The 13957-nt window shown below is 40.6% G+C and overlaps 1 protein-coding gene and 1 pseudogene across 2 annotated transcripts in view; one reads left to right on the forward strand and one right to left on the reverse strand.

Moving 5' to 3' along the window:
• The window catches only part of NBEA (neurobeachin), a 763707-nt gene that overhangs the window by 16586 nt on the left and 733164 nt on the right, over positions 1-13957 (forward strand). The gene's annotated exons all lie outside the window — the stretch shown is intronic.
• LOC118622978 overlaps positions 5798-13957 on the reverse strand; it is a 45865-nt pseudogene continuing 37705 nt past the window's right edge.

A 13957-nucleotide genomic window follows, 5' to 3' on the forward strand; every position in this document is an offset into this window, starting at 1 on the left:
TCCAGTCACCCCAACTTACTGTGTACACATCTATCTTTGTTGGATTCCTTCCCCCAATGTTTTGCAGGGTATACTGGTATTTCCTGGGGAATGTGAAATTGCAGCTTCCTGGTGAAACTGCTCAAATGACATACCTGTAATATCTGGCCTTCCCTATAATAATAATTATTATTATTGTCATTATTTTCTATTTCAGTGTGCTTTTATTTATTTATTCATTTATTTATTTTTTAAACTTCTTTATTGTTGAAACTTATAGATGTCCTTCCTTCTTTCCCCCATTGATACCCTCCTCCTGCTCCTGCACCCCCCCCCATTCACTGCACTGTTGTCTGTGTCCATTGGTCATGCACATACTATATGTCTATAAGTTCCTTGGTTTATCTCTTCACAACCCCCTACCCCTCTTCCCTCTGAGGTTTATCATTCTGTTCCCTACTTCTATGTCTCTGCATCTATTTTGTTCATCAGCTTATTTTGTTCACTATATTCCACAAATAAGTGAGATCATGTGATACTTGTCTTTCTCTGACTTGCTTATTTCGCTTAGCATAGTACTCTCCAGCCCCCCCTAGTTGTTCCAAAGGGTAAGAGATCTTTCTTACAGCTGCATAGTATTCCATTGGGTAAATGTACCACCGCTTTTTTACCCACTCAGTTACTGATGGACACTTGGGCTTTTTTCCGACAGTATCTATTGTAAATAGTGCTGCTATGAACATGGGGGTGCGTATATTCTTTCAGATTGGTGCTTCAGGATTCTTATGATATATTCCTAGAAGTGGGATCACTGAGTGAAATGGCAGTTCCATTTTAAATTTTTCAAGGAAACTCCACAATGTTTTCCACAGTGGCTGCACCAGTATGCATTCCCACCAGCAGTGTACTAGAGTCCCCTTTTCTCCACACCCTCGCCAGCACCTGTTGTTTGAGGATTTGTTGGTGGCCACCATTCTGACAGGTGTGAGATGATATCTCATGGTGGTTTTAATGTGCATTTCTCTGATGATAAGTGATGTTGAGCATTTTTTCATATGTCTCTTGACCATTTGTATGCCCTGTTTGGAGAAGTGTCTATTCAGGTCCTCTGCCCATTTTTTAATTGGATTGTTTGTCTTCCTTTTTCTGAGTTGTATGAGTACTTCATATATTTTGGAAATTAAACCCTTATTTGATGTATGATTGGCAAATATGTTCTTCCATACAATGGATTCTCTTTTCATTTTAATGTTAGTTTCTTTTGCTGTGCAGAAACTTTTTAGTTTGATGTAGTCCCATTTATTTTTTTTCTCTCTTTGTTTTTCTCACCCTAGGAGATGTATCAGTAAAAATTCTGTTATGTGTGATGTCTGAAATTTTGCTGCCTACATTTTCTTCTAGGATTCTTATGGTTTCACGAGTTATATTTAAGTCTTTTATCCATTTTGAGTTTATTTTTGTGTATTGTGTAAGTTAGTGGTCCAATTTCTCTTTTTTACATGTACCTGTCCAATTTTCCCAGTACCATTTATGGAAGTCTGTCTTTACTCCATTGTATGCTCTTGCCTCCTTTGTCAGATTAATTGAACATAATGTTTTGGGTTGATTTCTGGGTTCTCTGTCCTGTTCCATTGGTCTATACACCTGTTCTAGTGCCAGTACCGGCTCTTTTGATTCCAGTGGCTTCTCAGTATAACCTGAAATCTGGAATTGTGATCCCTCCAACTTTGTTCTTCATTTTCAGGATTGCTGTGGCTAGGAACAAGCAGACAGAACTTCTTTAGGTTTCAGCCTTTTTGCCTCTCTCTGTTTTTTATTATTTTTAACTAGCTAATTGCAGTGGTATCATGCTAAGGTGTGAAAAATTTTTACGTATTTTTTCGCATATTTGTTTAGTTGCTGTAATTGTTGAAGTCATCCCCCTGGCCCTGTTTGGTAGGATTGTAGGCACAGTTTATAACCATTGACTAGACTAAATTTAGATTCAAGTGGAAATATAAACCTAAGTCTCATTAATGCCACACAGGATCTAACTGAATGAATTTGGTCACAATTCTGCGAAATTACCTGAATGGTCACGGACTTGTTTGGAGCCATTCCCATTTCCTCAGCCAGGCCTCAGGCTCAAAGGCATTCATTTGTCGGAATATTGACTGACTGATTTTAAGGGTAGGTGGAGTAGTTTTGTGAAGAACCATCTTACTCTGTGAAATACTCATATAGATACTTTTATAGAAAGTATGTTGAGCAAGTATATTTAGTTAGATTTGCTTATTTTTTTATTATTTATATTGGGCTTTTTTATTCTAGAAATAATGTTTAATAATGGTTAGTGATCTGTACTCTACAAGGTAAACTAATGTATTTCAGTTACTGCATGACAAACTGTCATTTTGAATGACAGCTGCACCCAATTACATTGAAAAATTATGCTGCCGAACTCTGAAATAAATTGAAGATGAACTGCAAAAAAAAAGGGATGTAGACATTTACAATAGTGATTATAGTTCCAGTGAGAGTGGTTGGGTTTTGGATCAATATGATAATGAATTCTGTATCTTAGAGCTTTAATTTATTATCTTTGCATGTAAAAGGAAGAAAGATACCCAGTGGGGAAGTTATGATATTAAAATTTAACAACTGAATGTACCACATTTGTGGCATGTGTTATTAGTTTTTAAAGAGAGACACTATTAATGTAGTTTATTTCGGAAGAAAAATCAGAGACCTTATAAAAGTTTTGCTTTATATTATGATAGTTAGCTATTAATGCTTAATATACACTGTTATTGAATCATATCATTCTACAGTTGACTTATTTTCTACTTGATTTAATTATTTAAAATAGATTATTATATTTAATTTGCAAATTATTTAGTTCTTTTCTATGGCTAATTCTCCTTAGGGCCCCCCTTTCCCTCTTAAATACTCATCTATTTGGTCTGAATAGATATGCTCATTTTTAGCCTAACTGTATCTCTGACCATATATCTATTTTATTCAACAAATATTTATTGAATACTTATGTAATGCTAGGCACTTAGGATACAACGATCAGGACAGTTTCTTGCCCTGGAGTTTATAGTACTGTAGGGATGACAAATGCAGTCAGTGAAGTATATACATTTTATAATACAATAAATTAGGGCATAGTGGGCCACAATGAAGGGAGACATGTGCCAATGGAGTCAAGGGAAGGCTTCTTAAAAGTGGTGATGCTTGAGCTGATGTTTGAAAGATGGCGAAATCTATCTGGAACTGTACAGTTGTTTGTTGGTCACGAGCCACATGTAGCAGGTGAGTACTTGAGATGTTCTGAAAGCATAAAATAATACACGCTTGATTTGGAAGATTTGATATAACAAATGTAAACTGTCCCAATAATTTAAAATATTTATTACATGTTGAAATATTTTAGATATATTGGGCTAAATAAAATATGAATCAACTTCTCCTGTTTCCCTTTGCATTTTTCTTTTAATGTGACTAATACATTAAAGTTCCATATGTAGCTTGTGTTATATTTATATTGGGTAGTACTGGTACTGGTTTAGAGATGCCATCTAAAGAGTAGATGAACTATAGGAAGAATCTAACAGATATTTTAGCATGCTCCCTTTTTTATATGCATGCATATATGTGTGCATATATATTTGTGTATGTATACATATATAATATATACTTACAAATACAGATACACAGGTATATAATCTTTATTATATTGTTTGAGCCACTCATATTTTGCGTTGTTCTGTTATGATGTCGGTAAACCTCATCCGAAGTAATGCATTGACTTAATAGCAGCGGTTTAAAAACCACATATCATTGGGGAAAAACTTGTTCTTCCTGCTCTGGTAAAAATTGCCTAAATAATTCATGGAAATCAATATGGCAACAAATTAAATGTATTTTATTGTCAGCAAATACTTTGGAAGGCAAATTGTAAACATGGCTTCAGAGTTGAAGAAACAATTTTAATAAAATATAGGAGCTGGATAAAAGTACTATTATTTCTAATATGTGTTGTTTATTGCTAGACTATTAATGAAATAAACAACTGCTTTTTTGATACTGTTAAATATATATATGGGAAAATACACTTTCTGGAAATCAATGTGTGCCTACTTTACACACCTGAAATCAAGAAGTAGCTTTACCTGGAAAACAGGATATATATTTTGTGTGCGTTTACTTGATTTATCAGAATAAGAGTGCCCCATTGTATTTAGGTTGCAGTTTTTGTATTAATCAGGAGTAGCATATTTTAAATAAGACTCGGAGTTGAATAGTAGAATACTAGAATGCTAGGGCTTGATAAGATTCAGAGATTTTCCTGATTTCAGATATGGAAACCTAGGCACAGAGAAGTTACTGATTTAATCTACTACTCAGTTTTGTTTTAATTTTTAATTTTTTTTTTAACCTCACTTAAGGATATTTTTTCCATTGATCTTCAGATAGAGTGGGATGGAAGGGGGGAGAGAGAGAGAGAGAGAGAGAGAGAGAGAGAGAGAGAGAGAAAGAGAGAGAGAGAAAGAGAGAAAGAAAGAAGCAGAGAGAAAGAAACATCGATATGAGAGAGACACATCGACTGGCCGCCTCCCACAGGACCCTGACCATGGCCGGGGACAAATCGCAACCGAGGTACCTGCCCTTGATCGGTATTGAACCCACACCTCATTGGTCCGAAGGCTGATGCTCTAACTGCTGAGCCATACTGGCCAGGACTGCTACTCAGTTTTTAAGTTGCCCTACTATAGGACTGTATTTCAGGTCTCTGAATTTCTAGTCCAGCAAGTATCCTTTCTGTTTTATGAACCTAGGTGATAATGGGTTTGGCTGGTATTTCTATCAGTTTGCTAGGGCTGCTGTAACAAGTACTACAGACTAGGTGGCTTAAACAACAGAAATGTATTTCCTCACAGTTCTGTTGGCTCGAAGTTCAAGGTTAAGGTGTCCGCAGAGTAGGTTTCTTCTGAGCCTCTCCCCTTGCCTTGCAGATGTGCATGTTCTCCCTGCGTCCTCACATGGTCTTTCTTCTGTGTGTCTGTGTGTCTGTTTCTGCCTTCTATAAGGACATCAGTCATACTGGATTAGGACTCACCCATATGATCTCATTTTTACCTTAATTACCTCTTCAAAGGTCCTTTCTCCAAATACAGTTAGATTCTGCGGGTTAGCATTTTTTTGGAGAGGTAGGGAGAAACAATTCACATATAGTTCTTTTAAAATTGCAAGAAAACACCAATCACAGGTTTAATAAGTTTACTCCTTCAGTTCCTATTTGCAGCACCAACATTCCTTTGGAACCCCAGACAGACCCACAGTGGCTGGCAGTGAATTTCAGACCTGCAGTGTTGACGTTCGAGTTCTCTGAGCAGTGGCACTTGTCCAAAACTGATGGCTCCCTGTGGTTGGGGAACTTTAAATGTACCAGTGATGAAAACTGTTCCTATTCAAGGAAAAGGAAAACCGCTGCTCAAAATCCAGCAGATCTGGCTGTGAGGTCTTTCCTCCTGTCCCATCTCTTCAGTCTTATTTTTTGCAGTGAAGCTAGAGAGACCAAAATCTAATCTGAACAAGAAACGAGACAGCGATGGCTGTAAAGGGAGTGACCGGAGCAACTGAGATACTCCTTCACCTCCCACATCCAGTATATGGGCTTCACCGAAAACAATAAAAGTAACAGGTCCTCAAAATACAAAAGCCAGAATGACGAAAATCCAAGGGTAGTGGAAGGGAAGGAGGGGTGGTGAGACGGGAAATGGTGTGGGGAGAAAAAGTATCAGATCAGTCTAGGCACAGGGTCTGGCACATGCTAGAAAGAGCTGCAGGAAGACCTGGGCCCTTTCAGACTCACAGGTGTTAAAAATCTACATGTTGGTGTCAGAGGGATGGTGCTTGACATGCACCGAGGCAGAAAGCCCAGTTCCTCTGAAGGGTATATGCAGAGGGTCTGGGCATTGGGGGTCCCGCCTTTCCTGGTGGGGGAGGTGAACAAGAAAAGAGCTGCCGTCTCCTTCCAGTCGCACTCCCCTCTGGGTGGCAGGTGACTCAGGCCTGCAGCAGCCTTCAGTTTTGCAGGAGACACATGTGGTGAAGGCAGCTTCTCGGCAGAGGCTGAGCTACTCAAGGCAGACTGCAAGTAGACCGTCTTGGGGATGAGTCTGTCGCTCGAGAAAACCACCAAGGAGAAGAGGCGTAGCTGGAAAAGGGAAGCTTTGCAGGGGTCTGTGCTGCATTGGCCGGGATAACGAGGAAGGAAAGAGGAGAGACAAGAGGCAGGCACTGCTGCATGCGGGCTGCACCGCCGCGCGAGGAAAGCCAAGGGCGAACCACGTTGGAGTCGTAAGGCCAGTTCCTGTCTGACGGACAGCCGCTGGTGCATTTCAGCTCCTTTGTTGAACCAGGATAGTGAGGAGAGAAGGGACACTTGCAGGAGTCTACCCAGCTGACCAACTGGTGCATGGGAAGGAGACTCACAAACATCCCCTGGCTGAGGAAGAGAGCCTGATGCAGAGGTTGAAGAGTGTGCCAGCGATGACATTGCTCCCTTAGGGAGGGGTGCGGCTTCCCCCTGAAACCTCGACCGCCCGCTCAGCTATGCTTGGATCCAAATGGCATTCACGGCTTTGCTGAGCAAAAACAGGAGGAGCACCCAAAGAGCCCTGAAAATTGACGTGAGGAAGAATTCCAGCCACAGCCAGACATCTCCATGTAGAGACAGATCACCAGTGATTGGCAGTTACTGATTGAAGTACCGGAATAGACACATGATAAAACAAGAGGAGACTGAGCCAGAACACTCTGCCATTCCAAGCGCAGCACTGGAAGAATTCTAACAATACGTGGTTCCATCTCTTGTTTCCTCTCTCTGCTCTGGACTGCCTCCTGCCAGGGCACTACCTGCCCTTTTCCAGTGCTACCCTCTCTTGCTGAATTCGGCATCAAGATTTGAGATAGTGCAAATCCCCCAGATGGAGCCTTTGGTTCCCACTGCAAGGTCCTGGAGAAAGGTTTTGACACTATCATCTATCTCTTCACTACCCAAACTACCAACTGCGGTGCATGGAGGAGAGAGGACAGAGCCGCATCCCGAGATCTTTCATCATGAAGAGCCCATCAGCCCTACTGCTGGGCTCTGGCTCTGATCTGGCCCCTCGCCCTGCAGGCCACTCAGCCCTCCCTGCCCAACCTAGGGCTGCCCCCTGGGTCCCCCCAGGGCTGAGGCCGCTCCACCACTGCCAGAGTTAGCATTTTAACATGAATTTTGGAGGTACACAGCGGGTCTTAAGTGAAAATAAGGATAAAAGGAGTGCTGGTGCCCTGGCCAGTTTGGCTCAGCGGTTAGAGCGTCGGCCTATGGTCCAGAGAGACCCGGGTTCGGTTCCCGCTAAGGGCATGTACCTCAGTTGCAGTTTGTCCCCGGCCCTGGTTGGTCGTGCGGGTGGCAGCCACTCGATGTGTCCCTTTCATGTCGATGTTTCTCTTCCTCTCTCTCCCTCCCACTCTATCTGAATAAAAAAAAAAGGAAAAATGTCCTCAGGTGAGGATAAAAAAAAAAAATTAAAAAAAAAAAAGAGTGCTGGTGATAAAACTGTAAGAGCTTCTATTTATAGTGTTTCACAAATTCCCTTTAAAATTTATACTTTTTCATTACACAAACCTTTTTCTTCATTTGAATTGTCTTATTCTTTTCCTTTCTTCTACTTTTTTCTTCTTTTCTCTGTCATGTTTTTATTCTCATATGTCTTCATCTATCCATCCATAGCTATTATTTATTTATTGGTGTCACGAAGCCCAAACAGGTTTGACTCTTTTCTTCAGCTAATTACTAGTGCTATTTTTATGTTCACTGTAATGTTTGTAGAAAAGTTGTATCTTTACACTCCTTCTGTAACAGCAGTAAGGATGATAGTAATGCACTTCTGTTGCGCTCATGCAGCGCCAGGCAGGCGATGTGAAGTCAGCGATTCCCAGCCTTTCTCATCTCCTGCCGCGCACGGACTCATCGCGAAGCTCTGGGGCACGTCAGGAGATGTTCTGTTCTCTGTTCTCTGTCAGTGTGACCAAAAAAAAAAAAAAAAAGGTATAATTTTGATTGATTTACAAGAAAAAAAATTACTTGCTCTATTTGCTCCAAAGTGACTTTTTAAAATATCAGTTGCCTTTATTTGTATATAAGGATTTCTGGTACCAAGAATTAATCAGATATAACCTTATTATGTGATGTGACCAATAACATACAACTCTATCATATGATCTATGTATTTGTGGTTCAAGATGGCATTCACACCAGGCGAATGTTGTTTTGGCTGTTGTCATTTTTTAATTTGACGATCTAAAGGAAAAGAGGTCAGTGTCCCTGACTAAAAGTCAGGTATTCCATGTTGTAAAAATTCTCATGGCGTACTAGTTGACAATCTCTGTGCTGTGTGTTTTACATGCATTAATATCACGAGAGCCCTATGAAGTTAGGTAGTGAGGAAGAAACTAAAAGTTAAAGATGTAAATAGTATTTTCAAGATTTTATAGATAATAAGCATTGTTAGGTTTCAGACAGAGGCAGTACTTGCTATGCTTACTGCCTCTAGTTTAGAAATCTTAAGAATTTAATTTCCTTCTATCTTAAAATTCTAACTGTAGTCTTGTTGAAATTAAGATTTGAAAATAGCATCATGTGTTCATAACTTCTGTGGTAACTTTGGCAAGCATTCCGCACACTTAACTTTGGATGCTTAGAGTTATTGAAGTTTCCATTCTTAAGCCATCAAAAGTCTGTTTGCATATCCAGGTAATCATTCAGCATTTCCTCTCCACTTAGCCCAAGTTCATTAGCATGATTTATATTGCATGTCATGATCTGCCCCTGCCTCTCTTTCTGGTGACAGTTTATTTCTCCATAAGCTGTGCATCCTTTAGTCATAATGAACTACTACTTTACTTGCATGGTTTACTCTTATGGCTCTGAGGTGTTGGACATATTTTTTTAGTTTTGTTTAGGAACTATTTTATTGATTACCTATTGAGACAATATCCAGTGTATGTTTGTTTTTGTCTTTGCACTATTGAGAATGGTAATGGGGCCCAAAAGATAATTACTGCTTAGGGACCAACAAGGAGGTGTGAGCTGCCTTGAATAAAATCTATAAGTACCTATTTGTATCTAACCAACTATATTTTAATTATTATTATTTTTTAATCCTCACCCGAGGACATTCTTCCATTTTTTGTTCAGATAGAGTAGAAAGGAGAGAGAGGAAGAGAGAGAGAGAGAAACATCGACGTGAAAGGGACACATCGAGTGGCTGCCACCTGTATGACCAACCAGGGCTGGGGACAAACTGCAACCGAGGCACACGCCCCTAGCGGGAAATGAACCTGGGTCTCTCTGGACCGCAGGCCGATGCTCCAACCGCTGAGCCAAACCAGCCAGGGCTCTAACCAACTATATTTTAAAGGGGAGGCAAGAGGAAAGGGGCAGGGTTGTGAAGGAGGAGCCAGAGGAGACCATTAACTAGGTTACCAGATAGACAGACACTCGATCCCACTTTGATCAAGTTAATACTGGAACAGAGTGGAGACAGTGTACTGGGAAAAGGACTGTTGTGAGTAGTTTCTGAATGCCCCTCAGCAGTGCCCAAACTAGAGGGCCCATGATAGTAGTGTTCTAGGCATGACTTGCCTAGAAATCTAGCACTGTGTATTTGGAGAATTGTCTAGTTTTTTAAAGTTTTGATATGTGCTGTGGTTGTCCATAAGATTTTAGAGTATACTTTGGCATCATTCTTGGGTGATCTTAAACCCTGAAAGATTTGTAAATACTTGATGGAGAGGAGAAGGAGATTAACGTTTACTAGTGGAAGCATATACCTTGTTCATGGATTGGAAGAATTAAGATAATTAAAATGTTCATACTACCCAAAGCAATCTATAGATTTAATGCAACCCTCATTAAATACCAATGACATATTTCACAGAACGAGACCAAATACTCCAAAAGTTTATATGGAACCAGAAAAAGACCCCGAATAGCCACGGCAATCTTGAAAAAGAATAACAAAGTAGGAGGGATCACAATACTGGATATCAGGTTATACTACAAAGCCATGATAATCAAAACAGCCTGCTACTGGCACAAGAACAGACATATAGACCAGTGGAACAGAACAGAGAACCTGGAAATTGACCCAAGACATTGTGCTCAATTAATATTTGACAAAGGTAGCAAGAGCATATAATGGAGTAAAGACAACCTCTTTAATAAATGGTGTTGGGAAAATTGGACAGCTACATGCAAAAAAAATGAAACTAGACCATCAACTTACATCATACACAAAAATAAACTCAAAATGGATAAAAGACTTAAATGTGACCCATGAATCCATAAAAATTCTAGAAGAAAATGTAGGCAACAAAATTTCGGACATCATACGCAGAAGAATTTTCACTGATATATCACCTAAGGCAACAGAAACAAAGGAAAACATGAACATATGGGACTACATCAAACTAAAAAGCTTCTGCACAGCAAAAGAAACAACCATCAAACTGGAAAGGGTACCCACTGTATGGGAGAGCATCACTGCCAATGATACATCAGATAAGGGGTTAATTTCCAAACTATATAGAGTACTCATACACCTCAACAAAAGGAAGACAAAGAACCCAATTAAAAAATGGGCAGAGGACCTAAATAGACACCTCTCCAAACAGGGCATACAGATGGTCAAGAGACGTGTGAAAAAATGCTCTTCAAGCCCTGGCCGATTTGGCTCAGTGGTTGGAGTGCTGGCCTGCGGTCCAGAGAGACCCGGGTTGGTTCCCGCTAAGGGCACGTACCTCGGTTGCAGTTTGTCCCCGGCCCTGGTTGGGTCGTGCGGGTGGCAACCACTCGATGTGTCCTTTCATGTCTATGTTTCTCTCTCTCTCTCTCTCTCTCTCCCTCTCCCCCTCCCCCTCCCACTCTATCTGAACAAAAAATGGAAAAATGTCCTCAGGTGAGGATAAAAAAAAATGTTCATCATCACTAATCATCAGAGAGATGCAAATTAAAACGACTATGAGGTATCACCTCACACCTGCCATAATGGCTGTCATCAACAAATCATCAAACAACAAGTGCTGGCGAGGGTGTGGAGAAAAGGGGACTCTAGTACACTGCTGGTGGGAATGCAGACTGGTGCAGTCACTATGGAAAACACTATAGTGTTTACTCAAAAAATTATAAATTGATCTGCCATTTGACCCAGTTATCCTACTTCTAGGAGTATATTCTAAGAAGCCTGAAAAACCAATCAGGAAGAATATATGTGCCCCTATGTTCATAGCAGCACTATTTACAATTGCTAAGATCTGGAAACAGCCCAAGTGTCCATCAGTAGATGAGTGGATCAAAAGTGTGGTACATCTACACAGTAGAACATTATGGAGCTGTAAGAAAGATCTCTTATCCTTTGAGACGACATGGACGGACCTGGAGAGCATTATGCTAAGCAAAATAAGCCAGTCAGAGAAAGACAAATACCACATGATCTCACTTATTTGTGGAATACAGTGAACAAAATAAGCTGATGAACAAAATAGACCCAGAGATATAGAAAGGAGCACGGTTCAGACTAACCTCAGAGGAGGGGGCCGAGGGGATGGATGAGAGAAGCCAAAGGACTTATATGCATGTATGGATACCAATGGACATAGACAACAATGCTAGGGGTGGGAAGGGGCATGGGGAGGAGGGTGTCTCAGAGAAAAAGGAGAAAAATATGTAACAAAAATACATTAATAAAAATTGAAAAAATAAATAAACTTATGTTTACTGTTAGGTGGAGTTGGGATCCCAAGTACCCAAACTTTGGGGTAATATGCTGAAACCTGGGACAAAATGGGATTGGAAAGATGATGATTTTTTAAGGACTTCAAATTCTATTAGGAGATCAATGGATAAATTAAAAAATACTAAATAGTGTGATTAGGCCTTTGTGGTTTCACTGATTTGAATTCAAATCCTGGCACTGCCTTCTCTTTCTCTTGTGATCTTGAGTAAACATGTATAATACAGCAACACAGGGGAGAAGGTGATAAGTTATTTGCAGGAGTCAGAAAAGACTTTAAGGTGGAGGATTCTCTTGAGATTGGTTCTGAAAGGTGAGCAGAAGTTGTGAGTTCTCAGGATAGAGCAGGGGCGTTTCAGATCTGGACGGTGAGTCAGCGAAGGGTATTTGGAGGAGTACCATTTCTAGGAGTGTTTTTCTCTTTCAGCAACTGGTACGCAGTCTTTTAGGACTTAGCTTAAGCTTTTGTCTGTACTGTAAATCCTTCTTTAACTCAGAGTTTTGAGACAGTTAACCATTTCCTTTTTTTTTTTTTTTGCACCCATTAGTACCTTGTAAATACATTAATCTCTCAACAGTCTCAGGAGTCACATTCTTGAAATGTTAAGTGGTTTGCAAAACCAGTTTGCAAAATCATGGTCTCTAGATACTAAGGGGTAGGGAGAAGAGGAGACATAAAAATGATGACTTAAACATGTATATATTTATACATAAGCACATAAGGAAAATTCTGGAAAGAGATGTTTCCAAAACAAACCAGAATCATCTGTTGCTTGTTTACACCAAATATAATAAAATAATAATAGTTACAAGTTTTGGTTAGGTATGCTGCTTGTCTGTTGACTATTACAGATTTAATAACAGTGGGAGAGAAAAAACAGTATTACATTAAATGTACACATCAATTACGAGTTACATGTTGATTTTAGACATGAACATGTGAAAAATATTTCATAGAATAAAGGAAATACAGTATTCTCAATTAACACAATAACTCCATGACATAGGCATTTCTGTCCCTTGTGTACATAAGAAAAGTGAAACTGGCTGAATTTGAAACGAAGGGCTTTGGGCATTGCGGAGCAGGAAAGTTTGGCATGAGTGAAGCAGTTCCTTCATTCCCTGCAGTTAATCTGATTGATTACTCTTCAGTATTTCTTGTGTTTCTGTACTGAAACCGCAAGAGCGGCCGGAGAGGACAGCATGCTCAGAGGTGATGCATGTGCTCAGAGGTGAAGCATGTGCTCAGAGGTGAAGCGTGTGCTCAGTGGTGAAGCGTGTGCTCAGTGGTGAAGCGTGTGCTCAGAGGTGAAGCGTGTGCTCAGAGGTGAAGCGTGTGCTCAGTGGTGAAGCGTGTGCTCAGTGGTGAAGCGTGTGCTCAGAGGTGAAGCGTGTGGTCAGTGGTGAAGCGTGTGCTCAGAGGTGAAGCGTGTGCTCAGTGGTGAAGCGTGTGCTCAGAGGTGAAGCGTGTGCTCAGAGGTGAAGCGTGTGCTCAGTGGTGAAGCGTGTGCTCAGAGGTGAAGCGTGTGCTCAGAGGTGAAGCGTGTGCTCAGTGGTGAAGCGTGTGCTCAGAGGTGAAGCGTGTGCTCAGAGGTGAAGCGTGTGCTCAGAGGTGAAGCGTGTGCTCAGTGGTGAAGCGTGTGCTCAGAGGTGAAGCGTGTGCTCAGAGGTGAAGCGTGTGCTCAGTGGTGAAGCGTGTGCTCAGAGGTGAAGCGTGTGCTCAGAGGTGAAGCATACGATCCGTGCGCGCTTCCTGGAGTGCCCGCTTAAGGCTGCTCCTTAGGCCTTTTGTGACTGTGCGTACGCCTGCGGTTCTGTACTTGGAGTTCTGAGTTGATGTGTAAATGCTGTTTGAGTCAAAATCATTTTTGTGTCCTGGTTGTCTGTAGAGGGGTGGCCTTTGTGTTGTGACTAACCTGAATTTAAATCCTGGCCCTGCCTTTTCTCTGCTTTGTGACCTTGAGCCAAGTATTTATTACATCTCTGAGCCTCTGTCTCTGTCTTTAAGCTCTGTCTCTGTAATCTTTATATGTCTATGAACATATATTCATATATGTCAGTATATATGAAAGCAAAACAAAGGATATTATTTTGTTTTATTCCTCAAATAGGAACTATGTATATAAATTATATATATGGCAGCC

This window comes from Molossus molossus, unplaced genomic scaffold (assembly GCF_014108415.1).
Source record: "Molossus molossus isolate mMolMol1 unplaced genomic scaffold, mMolMol1.p scaffold_m16_p_9, whole genome shotgun sequence".
Taxonomy (NCBI): domain Eukaryota; kingdom Metazoa; phylum Chordata; class Mammalia; order Chiroptera; family Molossidae; genus Molossus; species Molossus molossus.